A 23,122-nucleotide genomic window follows, 5' to 3' on the forward strand; every position below is an offset into this window, starting at 1 on the left:
CTCATATATGTATTTAGTGCTACAAGTTTGTCAGCACTAAATTTCTTTGTGCCCCATAAAACTTGATATACTTTCGTTTCTTTGCATTTCATGTATTTTATTATCACTTTCCTTGAGACTTTCTCTTTAACCCATGGAATTTTTTTTTTTTTTTTTTTAGAAATGCACTGGTTAGTTTTCAAGTACTTGGAGATTTTCTATTGAATTTTTCATCTGGGTTCCTAGTTTGATTCCATTATAAACTGAAAACATACTGTATGATTTTAATTATCTTAAATTTTTTTTCTAGGTTTGCTTCATAGCCAGGATAAGATCTAACTTGGTATATGTTCGATGGGCACTTACGACAAATGTTTATTCTCTTGTTGTGGTGCAAAATGTTCTATAAGTCTATAAACAGAAATTATGGGTCTTAAAAATTAATGTTGAGTTCTTCTATACCCTTGCTGATTTTCTGTCTAGTTAGTCTGTCAATTATTGAGAAAAGGGTGCTGAAGTCCCCTACAATACTGTGAATTTGTCTATTAATCTTTTCAGTTCTATCATCTCTTGTTTCACATATTTTGCACCTTTATTGTTTCAAGCATATATGTATGCTTAGTATTGCTGAAACATACTGATGTATTGACCCTTTTATCATTGTATAATGTTTCTCTCTCTCTCTGCTAATGTTCTTTGAATTGAAATCTCCTTTATGTGATAATATTATAGCCAGCCCTGCTTTCTTTGATTAATATTTATATGACATATATTTTCCATTATTTTACTTTCCATCTACCTATAGCATTATATTTGAAGTGAATTTTTATGAACAGCATATTTATCTCATGTTTTTTAATCTACCCTATGAATCTCTGTCTTTTAATTGATGTATTTAGACGATCTATATTTAATGTAATTATTAATATGTTGGAGCTTAAGTCTGCTATCTAAGTCTTATTTTGTTTTCTGTGTTTTCTTTTACCTGTCTTCCTTTAGGTAATGTGACATATTGAAATAATTTATTCTTGATTTAGCTATCAGGATTTTTGGTATATATCTTGGTATAACTCTATTAGTAGTTGCTCCAGATATTACATTATATATACATAACTTATTATATTCTATTAATTTTGAACATTTACCAGTTCAAATGAAGTGTTGAAGGATATGATCACTTACTTCCCTTTATATCATTTCCCTTTTCCCCCTTATAATTGTCTTAATAATTCTTATACATTAGGATAACATCAGGAGGTATTATAATTTTTGCTTCAACCATTAATCATGACTTAGAAAATTAAACAGGAGAAGTAAAGTATATTTTATTTATCATATTTTTGTTTGACCATTTTTTGTCTTCCTTTTTGATGTTATAAATTTCTTCTTTTATCATTTCCTTCCTGTTTAGAGAATGCTATGGACTGAAATGCATCCTTCCAAAATTCATATGTTAAAGCCCTAACACACAGTGTGATTGTATCTGAAGATGGAGCCTCTAAGGAGGTAATTAAGGTTAAGTGAAGTCCCAACGGTGGGGACCTGATATGATAGGATTTGTCCTTTGTAAGTAAAAATACCAGAGAGCTAGTGCTGACTCTTTTGCATTCTCTTACTCCCTCTGCCCGCAGAAGAAGGGTCATGGGAGCATACAGTGAGACCGCAGCCACCTCCTGCAAGCCAAGAACAGAGACCTCACCAGAAACTAGCCAAGCTGGCACTCTGATCTCAGACTTGAAGCCTCTAAAACTATACAAAAATTAATGTCTGATATTTAAGTCACCCATTCTATGGTATTTTGTTATAGCAGCCCAAGTTAATTAATACAGAGAACTTCTTTAAACCATTTTATTTTTAGGGTAGGTCTGCTGGTGATAAATTATCTTAATTTTGTTTCATTGGAAAATGACATAATTTTTCCTCCATTCCTGATGGAAATGTTCACTATATATAGAATTCTGAGCCGATAATTCTTTTCTTTCAGTACTGGAATAATGATATGCCACTGATTTCTGTTAAGAAAGCTAATGTTCATATTTTTTTCTCCTAAAGGCAAGATGTAAATTCTCCTTAGCTGCTTTTAGGATTTGTGTTTGCCTTTAGTTTTCAGAAATTTGACTGTGATGTGTCTTGGTATGGATTTTTCTGAGTTTATCCTGTTTGGAATTTTCTAAGCTTCTTTTAAAAAAGATGTTTTGTTAATTTATTTATTTTAGAGAGAGAGAGCACAAGAGCAAGCAGGGAGAGGGGCAAAGGGAGAGAGAATGCTGAAGCAGACTCCCCGCTGAGCATGGCTCAATCCCAAGACCCTGAGATCATGACCTGAGCTGAAACCAAGAGTGGAACGCTAAACTGACTAAAGCACCCAAGTGCCCCATAAGTGTCTTAATTATATATTTATAATAGGTTTGTCTTTTGCCAAATTTGGAAAGTTTTTAGTTATTTTTCTTTGGATATTTTTTGTTCCACCTTCTTCTTCCTCTCAATCTGGGACTCTGATGAGACAAATATTCAATCTTTTTTATAATCCCACATTAGATAATTTCTATTGGTCTTTCTTCCAGTGCATGGATTCTTACCCCTGTTCTCACCATGCTGCTGTTAAGCCATACGTTGGGTTTTTTATTTTGATTATTCTGTTCTTCAGTTTTAAAATTTTTACATCTTCTGTTCTTATTATAGATATTTCATATCTTTTGTTTCTTTGCTGAGAGGTTTTTTTTTTACTTTTTTATTTGCTTCTAGTATGTTTGTAATTGCTTGTCAAAGCATGTAAATGCTGATTACATTGAAATTTTTGTTAGATAGTTCTAGCATCTTCATTGTCTTGGTATTGGCACCTATAATTTGTCTTCTTTCATTCAGTTAGAGATGTTCCTGGTTCTTGGCATGGTGAGTGATATTTTATTAAACCTAGACATTTTGGGTATTATATTAGGAGACTATGGATCTTATTTAAAATTGTTTTATCTGGTTCCTTCTGCAGGGACAGGAGGTAGTTTTCCTTGTTACTGCCAAGTGGGTATAGAAGTCCAGATTTCCCACTTAAATTCTATTACCTCTTAAGGGGGAGAGGGGCTTGTTACTGCTGGATGAGTGTGGAAGTTCTACCTTCCCACTAGACATCTGCTGATACCAGCCTAGTTGGAAAGAGTAGGTGTGCTTTATTGAGCTTCCTGTGGGGATTTCATTGACACCACAGAGAGACTAATGTGAGCAATGATGAAAGTCCTCACTCTCCTACAGGCTTCCTCTTATATCACTTCAGAAAGGAAGCAGAGATTTTCTTTATTGCTAGGTCAGGATGAAAGCCCAAATTCCCCATGTGATCCTCACTGATACCACAGGAGAAGTAAAGGTGACAAATTACCCTTAGCATGGATTAAAGTTACAATTTCCTATTCAGTCTTCTCAGACACCACCCTAGAGAGAGTTTGTAGTATCTCTCTACAGTCTTGCAGGGGGGAAATCTATCCTCCCACACTTATCCTTTGCTGGTTGCGGTGGGAGTGAGGCCAGGTTTTTTCTGTAGTGTTTGGCCAGAATAGAGCAGTTATTATCAAAAATTTTGTTTTGATTTGGTTTGGTTTTTGATAGCATGCCTCTTTGCTGGCCCTTTGGTTAGAAAGAGCAGATTTTTGTTGGGGATTTTTGCTTCTACATCTTCTGGCAGATGTGGGTTTACAGCTTCTTCAGCTCCAAGTTTAAGATATATGAGGCAAAAAGAAAACACAGGGAACTCACCACCATGTCATTCTTGAGTTTCAACATTCTTAGCTAGTTTGCCTTCTTCTCTCCATCTTTCAGAGTCTTCTTATTTTTGCTTTATGTTTAATGTCAAGAGCTTTAAGCTGTAGGCATAGGAGTACATCTACTCCATCTTTCCAGGAGCAGAAATCTTTATGAGAAAGACTAATTTTCAAAAGCATACTTGGAGGAAACTTTAACCAAATGTATGCATGACTCAAAATAAGGACCTTAAGCAAATGACCCATATAAGGGCAAATAGAATATGATGATTTTACTGAGACAAAAAGGATCAAACCACAGAAAAGATGGAGGCTTACTAGATCGGTATGAACTATGTGAGTTTCAGAAAACAGAGTTACCTGGCTGTTAAAGTCAAAATTCTGGAGCCAGGAAGGGCAAAACCACACAATCAGTATCTCTTCCTGGATTCTATCATGAGTAGGAGAAGTCTAATTCCTGGAAGCCACCTGCTTAATACTGGTTTATAACCCCAGCAAGATTTAGTACTAGGTTATTTGACCCATATTTGTTTCATGAGCTGCTATCTTTGCTTCTGGATGTTTAAGCAGTGAGAAGGATCTATTCCTGTCATTTCAAAAATATAGAAACACATTAAGCCAAAGTCAATCTTAGTACTCCCTTTTCAAGACGGTAAATAACATTTGAGAATAAACAAAATCATCACTGTGTTATGATTCGTCTTAAAAGTCATTAAAATTCTGTTTCTGGGTTCCTTTGAATAATCTGGATTGTGCAATGCAACGGTGCCCTGGCTCATGGCAAAGGCACGATTTAAGTGACATGGAAAAAGACCTTGAAAATATTTATTCAGGTAATAGATACCCCTTTGTAATGAGGAACAGATTTAATAGAATGATGACTTATTCCCACACAACAATATAAATATTTGAATTTGAAGCTTAAGTTCTCTCTCTCTAATCATAAAGTGGAGATGTTTTGTTTGTTTTCTAAGTAGAAACTAAAGCATATTAACATATAACTTCACACCTAAAAAGAATGTGAAAACTTACCTTCCTGACAAAAGAATGCCCACTAATTAAAAACGACTGTGTTGGCATTTTAAAAGTATCTTTTTGCATACGGAGCACTTGCTTTGGGTAAGAATTTGGCAAACCAAAAGCATATGGCTATTTTTTCAGGGTTATGTTCAATAAATGTCATCAACATTTCAAAATGATGAAGAAGGTCCTTTAGTAGAGAAAATGAGATGCTCCTTTCAGTTTTCCAAAACACAGAGATGTGAGGGTATGAAGCATATACCCAAAGAGTCAAAATTAGTGACATAGGGTCGAGAAAGAGCCAAATCTTGTACAATGAAGATCAAAACTCAAAAATAGTTTACAGTGCTAAAATGGGTCATGTCAAATGTCTAGAAATACTTTCAGTAACCATCTTTATTAGTAATTTTTATTTGCCTCTAATCTCATGTCAGCTGACTGAACTAGAGCAAAGAAATCTACATTTAGTTTATTCCTTGAGCAATGTTACGTGATTTCAAACCACAGCTATAGGAAAGGAAATCCATATGATGTTCCCAGTAGTATATTATTTAAGTTCAGTTCATTAGTAAACATTTTAAATCATGAAATACTAGGATGCTGTAGGGGTAGGAGGACTGGACTAAGACTGCAAAGATCTGAATTTGAGTTCTTACTAGAACTGATAACACAACTTATGTCTTTTCTGAATCTTTCCTAAAAACAACAACAACAACAACAACAACAACAACAATAGCTGTTCTGAGTACCTCCTAGAATAACTCCAAGTAAAAAAAAAAAGAAAGAAAATGTTTATGAAGAGAAATTCGCACTAGCATGATCATAAAACCCTTAGACAGCAGAACTTCAAGTGGCTACCACTCTAAACTGGCACAAAAAAGCAAAAGCAGTCATTTGTAGGTGTGGATAGTAGGAAATAGCATGTGAAATTATATCTACATAGTAGGTAAATTTATTCAGTTTGCATTCATTTTGAAATATGTTTTTATTAAAGCACCCAGGGACATCAAGGAATGTATGTGCACATGTACACACACACACACACACACACAAACACACTGACTTTACACTAATTAAAAGCCATCTAAATGTGTGCTCTGTATTAGCTGTTGTGCTCAGGAATTGAAGAATAAATAAGTCCAACATAGCCTCTCTTTTCGCAAAGCATTTCTTCTGGTGAAGAAGACAGGTAATTACACTGGTATTTCCAAAAATGTGTAGTGACAACATGACAAGTTACAGAAATAAGAACTATACTGTTATGAATATTCTTCATTATTTTAACACAAATATATTAGTATATATATCATAATTTTTTTAAAATTTTCTTCTTCCATTCCCGTATTAATATCAAATGTATTCATAGTAATTAATCTTTTTTTAAAGATTTACTTATTTATTCATGAGAGACACAGACTGAGAGAGAGGCAGAGACACAGACAAAGGGAGAAGTAGGTTCCTTTCAGGGAGCCCGATGTGGGACTCGATCCCAGATCCTGGGATCACAACCAGAGCCAAAGGCAGGCACCCAACCACTGAGCCCCCCGGGCATTCCAGTAATTAATCTTTTATCTCAGTATTTAACCTCCAAGGGGATATCCAAGAGGGAATGTGACATGTAGAAAATGAAAGGTCATCACCCAAAGATAACCGAAGATGAGTTATATGGATGGCATGGGCTCATTCATTAGACAAAACATGATTTTTCTGTGTCTTTATTTGGGAGTTAGAAGTCATATACGAATATCAAGTTGACAAGAGGAAGCCTCTGGGAGCTTCATATGATGTCAACTTAGTTAATTTAGAACTAGATCTTCCACAATTCTGTTTTTCATATATTTGTAGATCTGGGTAGGCCAAGAAGGAAATTGCACAAAATTTGGACACCAGAAGCCAAGAAGTGGCAGTTAATCTCTGAAAGTCAGAGTTACCCCTACAGGAGTCCAGACACCCCTGGAGTTCATATACATTGTCATTGACCCAACTGGATCACCTTGTGGACATGTGGAAGAAGCCAGACCCATGGCTCTTCCAGGTCCTGTTCTATCTCTTCCTTTAGTTTCAGATAGGAGTTCTTTTCTCCCAGGTGAAAGGTACTTATTCCTACTGTAAGGCACTCATAGCAACAGTCTTCCATAACTCCTTTGCCAGTTCCCACAATTATGTGTGTTCTGATCCCAATAATATATTCTCTAGTCTATGGTGGCTCTGCTTCTCTGATTGAACCTTAACTGACACAATCTATTGCAGCAAAAGGAGGGAGAGAATGTCAAAATGAAAGACAACAGTAGATCAAAACCTGAAATAAAAGAGGAAAAAAAGAAATGAATCAGAAACTCCAAATAAAACAAACATCTGCATAAGCAATTATGGCCCACATAACAAGTTACTGGTCCAAATTAGAATAGGAATCCAGTAGCCTTCTAGAGGAAAAAAAGAATATATTTAAAAAATAGATAGGCTGAACAAAAGTTAGATGATCTTAGGGACATGACAAAGAAAATACATGTTTGTTTGTTTCCTAAGAAGAAAGACAAAACAAAATAAAAGCATTTAGAAGCTCCAGATAGTAACAAAAAGCTTCATAAAAATATGAAGGAAACCTGGGGGCACTTGGTGGCTCAGTTGGTTGAGCATCTGCCTTCAACCCAGGTCATTATCCTGGGGTCCTGGGAGAGCCCCAGGTTATCAGGCTCTCTCTGCTCGGTGGGGAGTCTGCTTCTCCATCTCCCTCTGAACCTCCCCCAGCTTGTTCCCTCTCACTCATATCTCTCCTTCCCTCTCTCTCTCTCTCTCTCTCTCATGAATACATAAAATTTAAGAAAAAACTATGAAGGAAGTCTAAATAGGTCATTATTTTGAGCATTTGGAGTATAATAAAAAATGAGAATTGATTTGAACATTCTCCTAGGAGTGTCACTGGAGTTGTCTCCGTGGCACTGTAGAAAAGGAGACATGATTATATCATACAACTTGACACTGTTATAAAGACTATTTACATAGATATGCCAGCTTGGTCCCAGTTCAATCATCTTAGCTCAACATTTATTTGCTTTATCCTTGTTTATTATGTCTGATTTCAGGGCTTTTCTGGTAAAATGAAAAAGAATGCTAATTCACCAAAGGGGCAACCCTGAAGCAACTACATATCAAAAGCACTTAAATGCCAAATGACTTCTCTTTTTATTCTCAACTCGTAATGGTTTCCTTCATGCTCCCATTTTTATATTTAACATTTTATTTTAAAATAACTTCTAAGTTACAGAAAAGTTGTTAAAAACATACCAAAAAAAAACCTCCCTTAAATCCTTCAGCTTCATTAAATAATTAATGTTTTGCCAAAATTGCTTACTCATGCTCTTTCTCTCTTCCTCCCTTTTCTTTTTTTTATTTTATTTTATTTTTTTTTTAAATTTTTTTTAATTTTTATTTATTTATGATAGTCACAGAGAGAGAGAGAGAGAGAGAGGCAGAGACACAGGCAGAGGGAGAAGCAGGCTCCATGCACCGGGAGCCCGATGTGGGATTCGATTCCGGGTCTCCAGGATCGCGCCCTGGGCCAAAGGCAGGCACCAAACCGCTGCGCCACCCAGGGATCCCCTTCCTCCCTTTTCTTTTTACATATTTGTAAATAATATAGCAGTATATATCTGTAAATCTAAAGCTTTCACAGTAGTTGCAGATACCATACTTCCCTACTTCTTGAATACTTTAGTATGCTTTTCCGGGGAACAAAGACATTCTCATATAATTGCCCTCCTGCCACCTCTGAGCTTCCTTTTTTCTTTTCCATAATTCCTCTAGATATTGTACTTGGTTAGTTTTGTTCACATCCATAAATCATACCAGTATTCTGAGTGTGGTAGGTGAGGCCTAATAAGAAAGAACAGAAGGTTTTAAAAGAATCCATAGGGAACCCTGGGTGGCGAAGCGGTTTAGTGCCTGCCTTTGGCCCAGGGCGCGATCCTGGAGACCCGGGATGGAATCCCACGTCGGGCTCCCGGACGTGAGCCTGCATGGAGCCTGCTTCTCCCTCTGCCTATGTCTCTGCCTCTCTCTCTCTCTCTGTGACTATCATAAATAAATAAAATAAAATAAAATAAAATAAAATAAAATAAAATAAAATAAAATAAAATAAAATAAAATAAAAAATCCATAGACTTTCGTTGCCGTGGTGGGATTATAATAAAAATGGGTTTGATTAAAATTCAAGCAGAAATAAGCATGTATAGTCTTCTTCGTTTCAAATTGTACAAAAAGCTATATATCATGTTTTTAATGAAGTAATAACCTTTGTGTTGTCATATCAGACAAAAACCTCTGTGTTCAATTTTGTTTTCCTTATTCTTCCTTCTAACTCTTCATGAAAGATATCCAAAAACTGATCTTCACTGAAAAACAACACCAAAATCAGGCAGAAGATTGTTTTGGCAAAACATACTGGACTGATAAAAGACTAATTAGTATATTTGAGTTCAGGCCTAAGGACATTTGCTTCAAATGTTCTTATTTTTATTGATAATTTAAAATGTAACTCTCTTTTGTTTTGAAACACGTACTTGTTTTGGAGGAAAACTCTGGCAATATGTCAGGGAATAAGTTATAGTTGAATGACTTAAATAGTGTTTACCAAGGATCTTTGGTAACTGTTTTTCTTTCTTAAAACTATAAAATCTGGCAAACATAATTCAGGGAGATGTTTAGTCTTAAACAGAGATGTTACAGTTTTGAACTGGATTAAATGTAAAAAGTACCTTTCTATCTCTTACTGGAGACTTCTTGGTAATATAAATCAAGACAAAATACCCATAAAACACTAGTCTGCTTCTTTCATCTCATAGGGCTCTGTGCTCTGTTAAACCATTATGGTTGTTTTGTACATCAGCTGTACTCACAATAACTCAGGGATACAGTGAGAAACTGAGAATTTTGAGTTGCACAATTAGGATGTACAGAGATTCCTCAAAGACTTAGAGTTTAGAGACTGAAGAGTGAACACTATCTCAAAGAGAAAAAGCAACACACATTTTCTTTTAACTTAAACGCACCGTAAGAATGGGTAAAATTGTACCATATTAATTACTGATCTGCAAGATCTTAGAAATGTATTTTAAAAGTTAATGTGAGGACATGACATACCTACCTTATTATTTTTTTATTTTTCAGATTTATTGAGATATAATTGACATAATTGACATATAATTGAGATCAGTATGATTTAAAATTGTGCAAGTTTAAGGTGTACAATGTGTTGATTTAATATACTTTTATATACAAAATTATTACCACCATAGCATTAGCTAAGCCTCCATTGTATCACCTAATTACTATTTCTTCTCTGCTGTGAGAACATTTAAGATCTACTCTTAGCAACTTTTGAATACATAGTACAGTGTCATTAACTACAATCAGTATGCTGTACACTATATTCTCAAAATTTATTCATCTTAAAAAAATAAAAAAATAAAAAAATTATTCATCTTATAACTGTAAGTTTGTAATTTTTGACAAAGATCTTCCATTTTCTCCAACCTGCCAGCCCCTGATAACCATGATTTTACTCTCTGTTTCTATGATTAGATTTTTTTTTTTTTTTTTTTAGATTCCATGTGTGAGATCAATCAGTATTTGTCTTTCTCTCTCTGGCTTATTTCACTTAATGTACTGCTTTCAAGTTCCTTTCACATTGCTGCAACTGGCAGTATGTCCTTTCTCATGACTGAATAATATACATCTTCTTTACCCATTTATCTGTTGACAGACACAGGGTGTTTCCATATTGTGAATGATGCTGCAATGAACCTGGAAGGGCCAATGTCTCTTCAAGATTCTGTTTTCATTTCTTTTGGAATATATACCCAGACATGAGATTGCTGGATCCTATGGTAGAACTATGTTTAACCTGGGAAATCTCCTTACTCTTTTCCATAGTGGCTACACCAACTTACAGTCCCACCAACAGTGCTGAAGGGTTCCCTTTGCTTCACATCCTCACCACCACTTGTTTTTGATAAGAGCCATTTTAAGAGGTATAAGGTGATACCTCACTGGGGTTTGATTTGCGTTCCCCTAATGATTAGTAATGTTGGACAGCTTTCCATGTTCCTGTTGACCATTTGTGTGTCTTCTTTGGAAAAATGTCTATTCAGTTCCTTTGCCTATTTTTTAATTGAATTCTTTGGGTTGCTGGTTTTTGTTTGTTTGTCTGTTTGTTTGCTATTGAGTGTTAGGAGTTCTTTATATCTTTTGTATATTAACACTTTTTCAGATATATGATTCGCAAATACTTTGCCTCCTTCCATGGGTTGCCTTTTCATCTTGTTGATGGTTTTCTTTGCAACGCACCTACCTTATGCCTAGAGAGTTGTTGGTTTTATTAGTGTTATCCTGGCCCATGCTATCTCCTCTTACCCAAAACCATTTCCTCATCAGCCACTGATTGGAAATTCTACCAGTGGAGACATATTCTTTCCTGTATGACCCAGCACTCTTAAAAAAGATCATGATTTTTATACTGTCAACACTAATGGCCATAAAGTAGGCTCTCATTAAGTGTTTTTTAAATAACAGTTGAATATGGGAGAGAGATAGAAAAGTTAACAGGCAAAAGTTCAAGTCCTACTTACAGAGACCAAGCCATTGTAGACTTCATGATGAGTTATTACTGAGTGGCTATCACAATGTAAAGGGAATAAAATGAATAGCATAGTGTATAGAACATGGTATATCCTCAATAAATTCTAATTCTCTTCTTCTTCACACGTCTTTCACATCCCAAACACCAAAATGGCAGCCCAAGACATCAGTATATATAAATATAAATTTTCCTTTATTAAGAGAAAAAATGTACCACTTCTTTATATGTGATATTCCATATACAGATGCCATGGAATGTCTACTCTAAATCTATCTTTCAGATATATTGACCTTTTCTTTCCTATATAAATTGTACATTGACAAACTAAGCCTATCTTTAAAGTACATTGTTTTTTTTTCAGATATTATCTGTTTATTGATAGACTCACACAAACATATCTCTTCTATCTCATGTGGCTGGATTGAGAGGCTGGGGCATGGGAGTGGGTACTTGTGAACAAAGACTAGTGTCAAATAGAAAGACTTCCTTTCCACTGGGCCAATGTGGACCCCAAAAGCACCTGAAACTCACTTGTGCAGTGTGGCACTGGGAGGCGGTGTCCTTTTTCTTAGTCCTGATCCCCTCTCATCTCTTTTCTTTGGGATCAGAGTAGAGTAGCATGAAGTATGGTGGGAAGCAGAGGGATTGACACAAGTAGTCTCCTGGCCATGTGAGAAGGTAGACAAATGAGGCCTCAAACTCATTGAGCATGCTGCAGGGTAAAAGAAACACAGGATCTTTCTATGACCTTTCCTCATTGTAAAGTATATAACCTAATGCTGAGGTGAGAGACTGAAAACTGCCCACATTATTACCTCTGTTCCCCTGGAGGGACTGGAGGCCAAGAAGTAGCTACAGACGTGTGGGAAGGGAAGATGTCCAGTTGGGTTTCCCCAGTAGTCAGTCAGGTGAATGGTATATGGCTATGGACGATGTGACTAAATCTGAGCCTGTCCCAGAACCCAGGGCATTGGTTCTCCCTGGGGCTCTCATCTACCTAAAGGATTGCCCAGGCCTGAAGGACACTACCTTGTCACACTCCAAAATTAAAGACCTGAGAGCATTTTTCAGGTTTCAGAAATCAAACCCCCTAAGAGATTCCAAGTGTACTGTTTGATTTCCAGCTATTATACTTCCAATTACATTTTCATAAATATTCAGTGAGGAAATAAAATAGAGGCTGTCTATATCTGCTCAATCATTGGATTGAACTTTTCAAAGTTCTTTTAATCCTAGTACACAACTTTGACAATCTTTGCTACAGTATAAAAGTTTTTAATTATTTTACTGGTAGTACTGATTATTATTACTATTACTGGCATTATTGATAAACAATCTTATTGATTTAACATTTTTAGATACATTCCAAACCATGCCTTTTGTCACATCTACTAAGAATGACTAACATTTACTACAAGTTGCATAATTCACAATTATTGACATTTTGAAGGTGTATAGTCTTCACATATACTGTCTTGCTACCGTTTCCATAATTATAAGATATTTTAATGTATTTGTTTAGTAAAAAAATTACTTTTAGGTGAGAAAATATGGTATTTTGATGCATTTATTTGATACATAAAATTTCTTTTTTTAGGTAAGAAAACAATGTCCATTAGAATGACAAACATTTATTAACATTACTAATTAATAATTATTAATTTGATGACATTTTGAAAATGTATAGCCTTCATAGTTTTGCAATCTTTTCCATAATCACAAGATATTTTGATCTACTTGTTTAATAAACAAAATTTATTTTATTTTTAGGTAGGAAAGTCTGTGTCAGCATACATTTTAGCCTTTAGATGAAATTTCAAATAAAATTATTTGCCAAAATGACACCTGTTCAGTTATCATTTCTAAATTTGATTATTAAAACCATTGAAACTTGCTAAAAACAGCACAAGTCACTATTAAATTATAAGAAAGATTCATTAAGTCACCTTTTTAGTAACCTACTAAACACATTTTAAAGATAAAACTAATCATAATTTATTCACTTTTCTTTCTTCATATAAATTACAAGAAGCAAGTATCAAATGAGCTTTTCATATTCCATATTTTGTTTTGTTACACGTAATAGCACCTTAAAATTTTTAGATATTTAGGTCTCGACAATTGCCAACTTTTTTTTTCTTTTTTTTCCTTTTTTTTTTTTTTACTAAATTTTCTAAATTTTGAAGCTAAAGATTAGTGACTTACAAAGAGCAAGTCTGCCATCTGGTGTCCTGTAAAATCTGGAGTTGCCGCTTGCTTCTGGGAAATCGCCAGTAGTTTCTTGCCAACTTGAAAGTTGTAGCTCTGAATCAGAATTCTAGAATAATCAACTGTGCCCCTCCCCTCCCCCTCCCCCCAAGTTTGCACAAGCCAATCACGGAAGCTGGTAACTTTATCTGTACTTGTGCCAAAGTTAGGACTCATTCCTCAGGATTTTTACTAAGATTTGTAAAGCCAAATAACAAAACTTTAATTGAAACCATATGTTATTCTGCTTGAAATTTTATTTTATTTTATTTCAAACATATTTTTTTTTAATTTAGGATGTATTTGTACACCTGAATTGCTGAATTACTAGTTGATATTCTGAACTATAGTGATTATATTGTACTATATTTTTTAAAAAGATAATTATAAGAACAACAGAAGAAAACAAGTTTATTTTTTTTTTCAAAAAAAAATGCAACTTTCAGGATCTAGGACAAATTGTGGGTGTTTTTAGAACTCAGATAATTAAGTGAAGTAAACCTTCAATTTTTTGTAAAATTTTCATTCATGGGATTACAAAGCAAACAAAAAAGAACCCATCAATAACAAAGAGATAATTACTAAATTAGTTGATGTATCTCTACTCTTACAGTGTAAAGTGCTGGGAAACAATAAGTTGTTTCAAGGCCTCCAATTTATCATTCTTCCCTAGAAAGAAAGATGGAATGCCACAAATGTTGGTGTTGACTTCTGAGTCTTTTCTTCCTTTGATACTTGAATTATTTAACTCTTTGTATTATTCTGCTTCTTTTATGTATTTATTTTCAAAAGGAGGATATAAGTTAGTCTTCATAGGACCAAACTTAAAATCAAGTATTTTTAACCTTGGAATTATCAAAAATTATCAAAAATTGATAATGATAAACCTAGGGTTTTATCAAAAACGTATATATATGATGGTTGAGGTGGAGAGAAATCATTAATTTCATCTGATTCTCAAAGGGGTCCGTGATCCCTCCCCCCAAAAAAGTACAAAAATAATCTTGTAAAAATATCTCTAATTTCCACAACTCTAAGCCTTATGAGAAAATCATAACAGTTTACATGGTATGCTACTGCCATCTTGTGTCTAGCTAGTATCTCTGTTTTCATCAAGAGTGCTAGTTGGAACAATGGATCTCAAACTGCTCTTCTAGACAGAATTCAACATCATAATACAGCATTATAGGGTTCTGCAAATGTAAAGAACAGAACATAGAAAAAGAGTGAACTTCAGCCTGTGGATCCCTTACTGAATACACCACTAAAATTTCATAACATAAAAGTTTTCATAAAGCTTAGACTTTTCATGATTAAAGATTTGTCCTCAAAAGTTTTACTCTTAAATGGCTCTTATGCTTGGAGCAGAAACTAAAACTGGCAGGAATCCCATGCAAAAGGACATCTAGATTAGTAACATTTTACAGGTGAAGGCAAGATATCACTATGGATGCTGTGAAGAATTTTCAAATTTCGAAGCCTTAGCATTTTCTCTAAGTTTTTGTATATTTACCCAACGTAAGCCAAACTTTAAAACTTTCTAAAGTTTATGCATTTCAACTTGAAAAAAAAAAAAAAAACTACACAAAGAATGCTCATGTCTATTGCATAAAAACAAAAGAATTTTCTCAGCCTTCTGATTTCTAGCTGTATGGCCAAACTGATATGTGTTGATTTCACTACTGTATGTAAGTGTTCAGAAAGAGATTTTAGCCCTTAAATATCCCTGAAATCTAAGAAATATTAAGATTAATCATAAAACATTAGGAAGAAAATACAAAAGTTCCAATGTTAACCTGCCAATTCCACACACTCATGGCCCTTTATATATTTTTGAATATTATCAACTTGTCAACTGTATGAGTGAATGTTTGGAGAGAGCTGGCAACCAGTCCTGAGTAATAAGTGTATTCTGGAGCACAATGGAGGGATGAAATATTAAATTTCTTTCTCAGTATTGTTACTACAAAGTTATCTCCGGAAAATTTACAAAGATTGTAGCAGATATTATGGGAGTCTATCCAGCCAGCACGGAATTTCTATATAAGAGGGAACTTAAAGTAGCTCCTTGCTTGGAAAGGGACTTAAGAAACTTATCTTGAACCTGATTTGCAGTAGCAGAACACTGATTTGGTAACCTTTGTGCACAGAGCATCACTCAGTGCTTTCTGTAAGATTTCAAACTGCTTTTCTAGAGAGGTAGAATTTGCTGTCATACTTTAGCACTACAGTTAAAAGAATAAGAGGCAATAATTAGTATTAAAATAAGCACAAATAGGGGGATCCCTGGGTGGCTCAACGGTTTAGCGCCTACCTTCGGCTCAGGGCGTGATCCTGTAGTCTTGGGATGGAGTCCCACATTGGGCTCCCTGCATGGAGCCTGCTTCTCCCTCTGCCTGTGTCTCTGTCTCTCTCTCCTTGTGTGTTTCTCATGAATAAATAAATAAAATCTTTAAAAATAAATAAAATAAGCACAAATAAAATCATTTTCTCAGAAGAAACATTCCTCATATTTTTACCTGGGGCGTGAGAATGGTGGAGACAGGTGTATTTAAGTCAAAACCTTCCTTTGAGAAACATTATTCATATTTTCTGGATTAATTCACCCTTTATCTCGGTCTTTGACCCCACAACTGGTTTCCTATTCAAGATAGGACTTCTCAAGGCATCTAAGATGTATCTCCAGCAAGAGCCTCAGTTAAAATAAAACACGCCAGGGTTTAAGACTCTAGTCTGAACCATTCTTCCATTAACAAACATCTCTGAGATCAGTGTCCTCTCCCTTTTTTTGGAATCTCTCGCTCAAAGGCAGCCTAGTACTGTGAGTTGGCAGAACTGTTGTTGGGACACCGCAGTGTTCTGGGTTTGCCCATCTGATAGGCCTATCCCAGAGGAAGAGCTGCAGGAACTGATAGATGGTTGTACAGCCACGTTTCCTTCCACTTCATGCTCCTTGACCAATGAAAACAAAGCACAGGAGCGGAAAAATCAGTAATCACATAACAAAAGAGCTCAGGCATAAAAATCTTTCATTTCGAACAGTGGAAACTTGATTTTGTTACATCCGCCCCAAAATTTGCTTAGAAATCACAAAAACGGTGCTGGAAAAGACCTTAAAAGACCAATTTCCTGCCACCGAGGGCCTGTTTATGTGCCCGCTTCCCCAGCCACCCCAGACTGAGAGTGTAGATGTTCTCTTTGGCAATTTCTGCAGCTCTTTCCCTCCAGTGGTGGTTGGGCTCTCCACTCCACTTCCTTATGACCTGATTCTGCAGCTGCAGCATCCTTTCTCCTTCCAATGACATTTGCTGGAAATTTTCTCGAAATTTCTCTTTGCAGCCCCAATGTTAACCTATTACATCCTTCCACTGATATGACTCCCAGTGAACTTTAAGTCATTGCTGACACTACTCTAGACTTCCTCCTCACCATCAGGACCTCCCTTGTAACAAGGCCCTGAACATCAGCCTTGCAAAGAAGAAGAAGGAGAAAGAGGGGGAGGAGGGGAAAGAGGAGAAGTTCTTAAACTCTCTATCAGGAATTTGAGGATTTGGGGATTATTTTCCCTGCAGCTTGACCAGGCTATATTGAGCAACACCACAAAGTGTTACAACCAAAGTGCCCACCCTTCTACCTCCCACACTGACCAGTGGCCAGAATCAAGGCAAGGTAGCTCAATTACTTTCTGCCTCTGGATAAGCTCTCTGCATCCATAGCACCTTGAAGAGGCTGAAATAACTTTTGACCCTACTCTATATTAGAGAGAAAAAAAGTAGCAGTCCCAATTTTCTCTGCAGTAATTCTCCCAGGATGGCAGGAGCATCATTAAGTTTCCATGGAGCTCTTAGTGGCTTTTATTCCCATGCTGAAGTCAATAAAATCAATATGCAGAACAAGCCTGTATCCATGGGACATTTGCTTCACTAAAATGTATGATTATAAACATGAATGGCAAAATTGTACTTTTCCCTGATTTTTTTAAGTTGGGATAAGGAGTGATTTTTGTTTAAAAATGCCTCCTATTCATTCCAAAGTAGTTAAATGCACATGGATATTTTTTAACCACCCTGTGTTTCTAAAGAAAATTTCATTGTTGTTACTTATTTACCAAAAGCACATTTTATGACCTCAAATCTTCTTCATCTTTTAAAGTTGACATGGGTTTGGCTCTTCCTGATTGATCTCAATACATTTCTGACTGTAGTCGTATCAAAAGCTAATATCAATTTCTTTCAAAAAGAACCAAAGAAAGATTCCTTCACTATACCCATAAAAATAATTTTTAAAAAGCCCTTCTCTCCTTAACTAATATTTATCTTAAAAAATAAATAGTAAGGAGAGCAAATATTTTCACTCTTAAATGTGAATATGTTTTAAAGGCTTCAACAAAATTGGGCTTTTATTATAGTATCTGTATTCTACAATTAAACTATCATTGTCATTTGCTAAGAATATATCTGCTGTTAAATAGGCTTATTATCACTTAATTTCCATATGTGTAATTCTGTGTGGATGTGCAAACATGCATATTTGGGGGTTGGACTGTGTATTAGCATGCTTTAAGAATTTTTTTAAAGGAAGCAGGATCTTGATCTCCCTGAAATGAGCAAATTGGGTGCCTATCAGAACCCACTTCCCTTGTGGATAAGGTGAAAAACCTACATGTGTTTTAGAGAACATTGGAAGGGGGAAAGCTCAAATCTACGTGTCACTCTTTAACATTCCAACTCCCCACACAATCATTCAATTGGTTGTATTTCCTTGTGATGTTTGTACAGGTCCATAGATGTTTATTGGCCATTCAGAAATCCAAGTAACTGAAAGTTTGGGGTTTTTTTTTCCCTTAATTCTTTTGGGGAAAAAAGTCTGAACTGAAGCTATGTATAGTCTTTATTTATAGTCTTTATCTCAACTAGTTCCTACACTTCACTGCAAAAAATACTAGTATATTTGATTGCAAGGTTGGGGGGATACATATATCACCTATCTAAATCTAAAATTCTAAAATTTCTGAATCCCCAAATTTGGTCTCAGGGTTTTTAGATCAGAGATTTGAACCTACATTGGGCAACACAACCACTCCTGTAAGGAAAAATTCCCTCAAAAAAGGCATTAGAGGTATGCCTGGGTGACTCAGTGGTTGAGCATCTATCTGCCTTTGGCTCAGGGTATGATTCCGGAGTCCTGGAATCGAGTCCCACATCAAGCTTCCTGCATGTAACCTGCTTCTCCCTCCCTCTCTCTCTCTCTCTCTCTCTCTGTGTGTGTGTGTGTGTCTCTAATGGATAAATAAAGAAAATATTTTTTTAAAAAGGCATTAGACCACTGGTTCTTAATTGACAATAAAGATGGCACAAAAACCTTGTTTAGGAACAATGATGGAACTAGAAATGATAAGAGAATGTAAAAAAAAAAAAAAAGGGAAGAAATAGAGATGGCTTTCAGTTGACAAATGTTGCCTACATTCAAATATAGCATATGTTCAAAAGGAACTTTGTTCGACATCATCTTCCAGGAAGCAAAAGTAGGATGCTTTTCTTCTGGACTCTCCTGGCATTCTTTTTTTTTTTTTTTTTTTTTTTTTTCTCCTGGCATTCTAACTGGATGATTCCACACTTTCACACTTTCATGCATAGACTTTGGTGCATTTCTTTCAGTATTAAGAGGGAAAGAGTGGGTTCCACTGCTTTTTAAGCCCGTGTATCATATTTACACTTGAATTAGCTATTCCAAAATAAATTCCAAGGATACAGTTTGAGAAACTCCAGGTGTTCCTCCAGATTTACCAGGTATGAAGTTTCTCGTGTAAAAAAATCTTTTTATTTTACAATTTTATAGCTATAGTAAGAAGAAAGACATCAAATAAGTTACTGAAATCTGTAATGGTGGAAAGTTTAATAGTTATAAGGTAACACTAAAAAAATTAATTCAAGTTCTGAAAATTTGACAAAATATCCATTTTGCTTTCTTATATAATATACACACTGTATTATAGATATTTGAAGTGCTATTTTGAATAACTGACTTGTCTTAGGTAAACATAAGTACAAAAGGAAGGATAGTTTTAAAGCTGTAAATAAACAAGTCTTTCAATTAATGGTATAAATTATAAGTTGCATAATCAACAAATATTATACATGTACAAAATCTACAAATATTCTGACATATTATTTCAAATTTACCATCTTAAACATATGACCAACAAGTATTTTAAGAAATTGAGATTTCCTCATGCCCTGTTCTCAAACATTTTCTAATTGCTAGCTTAAGTGGGAAGGAACTTCCTTGAGAAATAAAAAGTACATAATTTGGAATCATACATATACTTGATTTACTAATAACTCAAGACACATGTTTTAAAATTATATCTAGGGAAAAGAGCCTTTCAGTTACTATTTGATTGCAGACCTAGAATTAGAATCAAGCCCTAGTAGCACTATGTCACTTTTTTTTCCAGACACAATAGATAGGGTTTTGATTTGATCACATCCTCAGGAATTCAGTGTGGCTTGCTGTTGAGCGGAATCTTGGACTATGCTCATTTAGAGCTGGAAGGCGGAATGACCAACAAGATCTAACGGAAAGCAGACTTTGCCATGTGGCTTTTAACTGTTTGCCCTTTGAAGCTCAATCAGAGAGATCTCAGATACTACAGCAATGTTTTTCCTTTGTCATGAAAGATTTGTCTAGGAAGACAGCAGAAGCCATGAATTTGACACATTGGTCAAAATACAAAAAGTCCAAGCCAACAGATGGGAAAGCAGAGGGTCTGCAGCTGCTTCAAGTGAATCCCTGTGGTGCTGAGCATCTCTTGAAAAGGGCCTGTCTCAGAACAAAGCCACAGAATCCTTCCCATCACTAAATAACCTTGTAGGTCAAATCTCATGAGAGACATTCTACCTGCTTCAATTCTGATAGATCCTTATTAAACATAAGTGTTTGATCAGTAGTCTTTTGTATAAAAGGAATATAATCAATGAAGTATAAAAATTGGCTAAATAAAGCTTTTCTCCTTTGGCCTACTATCCCCAGAATTAGGCAATAATCTTTTGACTTTTTTTTTTGTTCTATTTATTTGTTTTGAACTTTCGGTAACTGTGTTTGCAAAATTCTGGGAATGTTTATGCTATCTTGAACCTGGAATTTTTAAAATACATAATAAAATATACCAAGTCCAACTTCTACTTGACTAAAGTTTAATAAGGTTTCAAAATTCCATTTTGAGCTACCATGAGAAATCATTTTTAAGGAAGAAATTTTTTAAATATCAGTGTACCCATAGACCACATTTTTCTTATTATAAGTTATTTATTTTGATATGAAAAGACAGTATTTTCCTTAGGTATATGGAAATATTTTATGACTAAAAGGATACCAATTTGAAAATTGGCACCATTGTTATTAGGGTGTTTTTTAGCATTGAAATCATTGTCCACAATTATGATTCTGTAAAACTTTGATAAAAATGCTGATAATCTTTCTCTAAAATATATAAATAAAGCTTTGAAAAATAGGGGGAGGGCACATGGGTGGTTCACTCAGTTAAGTGTCCTACCTTTGGTTTCGGCTCAGGTCATGATCTCAGGTTCTGGGATCGAACCTTATGTCAGGCTCATGCTCAGAGGGGAGTCTGCCTGGGGATTCTCTCTCTTTCTTTCCCTCTGTGCCTCCCCTTACTCATACTGGAGCTCTTTCTTTCTCAAATAAATAAATAAATAAATAAATAAATAAATAAATAAATAAATCTTTTTTAAAGTGCTAATACTACCATCATATTTGTGAACATTAGCATCCTAACAAAATTATACACTGGATGATATTGTAGAAGCACTGACTACAGATTGCTCATTATTGATAATGGCCTCATTTCAAATCTAAAACTATATCATTTAAGTCAAAGATATTGAAATAGTGCTGTACGGTGACAGATGGTAACTCCACTTGTGATGAATGTAGCATAATATATAAACTTGTCAAATCACTGTTATGTACCTGAAACTAGTGAATTGAGTGTGTCAATTATGCTCAAAAAAAATTTAAAAGCCAAAGCCTAAAGGTTAAATCTCAAAAACAAAAACAAAAACTATATCATTTAGTGAATTGAATTAGGATTATCAAATTCATATTGAGAAGAAATGTGTAATGACTTTACAGTAAAATACCGAAAAATAAATAAGAAATGATATGAGGAGTTAAAACAATTCAGAATCCAAGAGATAAAAGAACTAAAAATGATTTATTGGACAAACTTCTATTTTCTTTTTACCAACTCTTTATGGAATACTATATGGAGAGGAACAACTTAGGGTTGTAGAGCAATGCTTGGGTGGTCCTTCATCATGTTTAAGTGGTATAGGAGTTCCTGGTAGAGAAAGTCAAGGATAGTCCAATGATGGTGAGCATGAGGCAAAGGCAGGGAAGAGAACACTCCAGTGAGAAGATAATAATGAGGAATAAAACCAATGTAAATTTGGGAAGTTAGTCTTTCTCTCATGACTCTTGAAAATCATCTGCTAGACTGACTTTGGGTTGTAATTTACAGTTTCAGCAGAAGCCAGAGAGAAAGTGTTAACAAGACCACTGCAACTCCATGAATAGCAATTTAAGGCTACAGAGGTCACCATTTTTGCCATCCTTGGATTAGTCTATTCTAATTATAATGCCTAATAATAGACATGAATAATTAATTATTTATAATTAATAATAGACATAATTATATAGACAGAATTAATTAATGCATAATAGACATCTATTATGTCCATTCTAGAGAGAGAATTACCTTTAAAAACTTCAAATACAGCACCATTCACCAATCTAATTCACCAAAAATGTTTAAAAAAAATGACTTTTTTCTTCAAACTTGTCCTGAACTGGGTCAAATTTTCCCACCCAGGGAGCAATTCAATTCAGATTCTTGCTGCCAACTTTAATGGCTGTTTCTCAAGCAAGACATATCAGGCAAGGCCTAGGCTATCTCTTTAAAAGTGAAGTTGCTTCTTCAAGTCTTGGGATGGTTGCCCTTTCCCCCCCCCCCCACATATCAGTTTTATTTTTTTCATTTCATGTCTGCAGGAGAGCACTTGTGGGGTTGGAGGGAGAAGGAGTGTCAAAGACTACCTGCTTTTTCTGGAATTGCATGGTCTCCTATGATTCTATTACTTTAAGATGAAAATGCTAACAGCTAGAGTGGAGAGAGAAAAGAAATGAATTAAGGCTCTTGATTGGTGTTCAAAGCTATGATTTCATATGAATATATAATGATTATTCTATTTTAGAATAAAGACCTAAGCTGATGAATGGCTTAATAACCCCCAAGAACTATGTCAGGTTTTTGTTGTTGTTGTTGTTTTTAAAGATGATGACCCACCATTCTCTGTATTTTCTGGAGATAGAATGGAAATAGATAGGTTCAAATGACACCATCTGCAGAAGAAATATAATTTAGATAATCAGGATTTCCTAATTACCATGGTTGTTATAAAAGGTAATT

At 35.0% G+C, this 23,122-nt stretch overlaps 1 long non-coding RNA gene across 1 annotated transcript in view; it reads right to left on the minus strand.

The window, feature by feature from the left end:
* LOC140621309 (uncharacterized) overlaps positions 1–13,697 on the minus strand; it is a 53,615-nt gene extending 39,918 nt beyond the window's left edge. Inside the window, exons 1-2 of the long non-coding RNA XR_012021033.1 lie at positions 13,591–13,697; positions 11,917–12,097 (exon numbers count right to left, since the gene is read on the minus strand). This is a non-coding gene — a long non-coding RNA (uncharacterized lncRNA). The remainder of the gene's footprint in view (positions 1–11,916; positions 12,098–13,590) is intronic.
* Between the last annotated feature and the right edge of the window lie 9,425 nt (positions 13,698–23,122).

Source organism: Canis lupus, chromosome 30 (assembly GCF_048164855.1).
Source record: "Canis lupus baileyi chromosome 30, mCanLup2.hap1, whole genome shotgun sequence".
Lineage (NCBI taxonomy): Eukaryota > Metazoa > Chordata > Mammalia > Carnivora > Canidae > Canis > Canis lupus.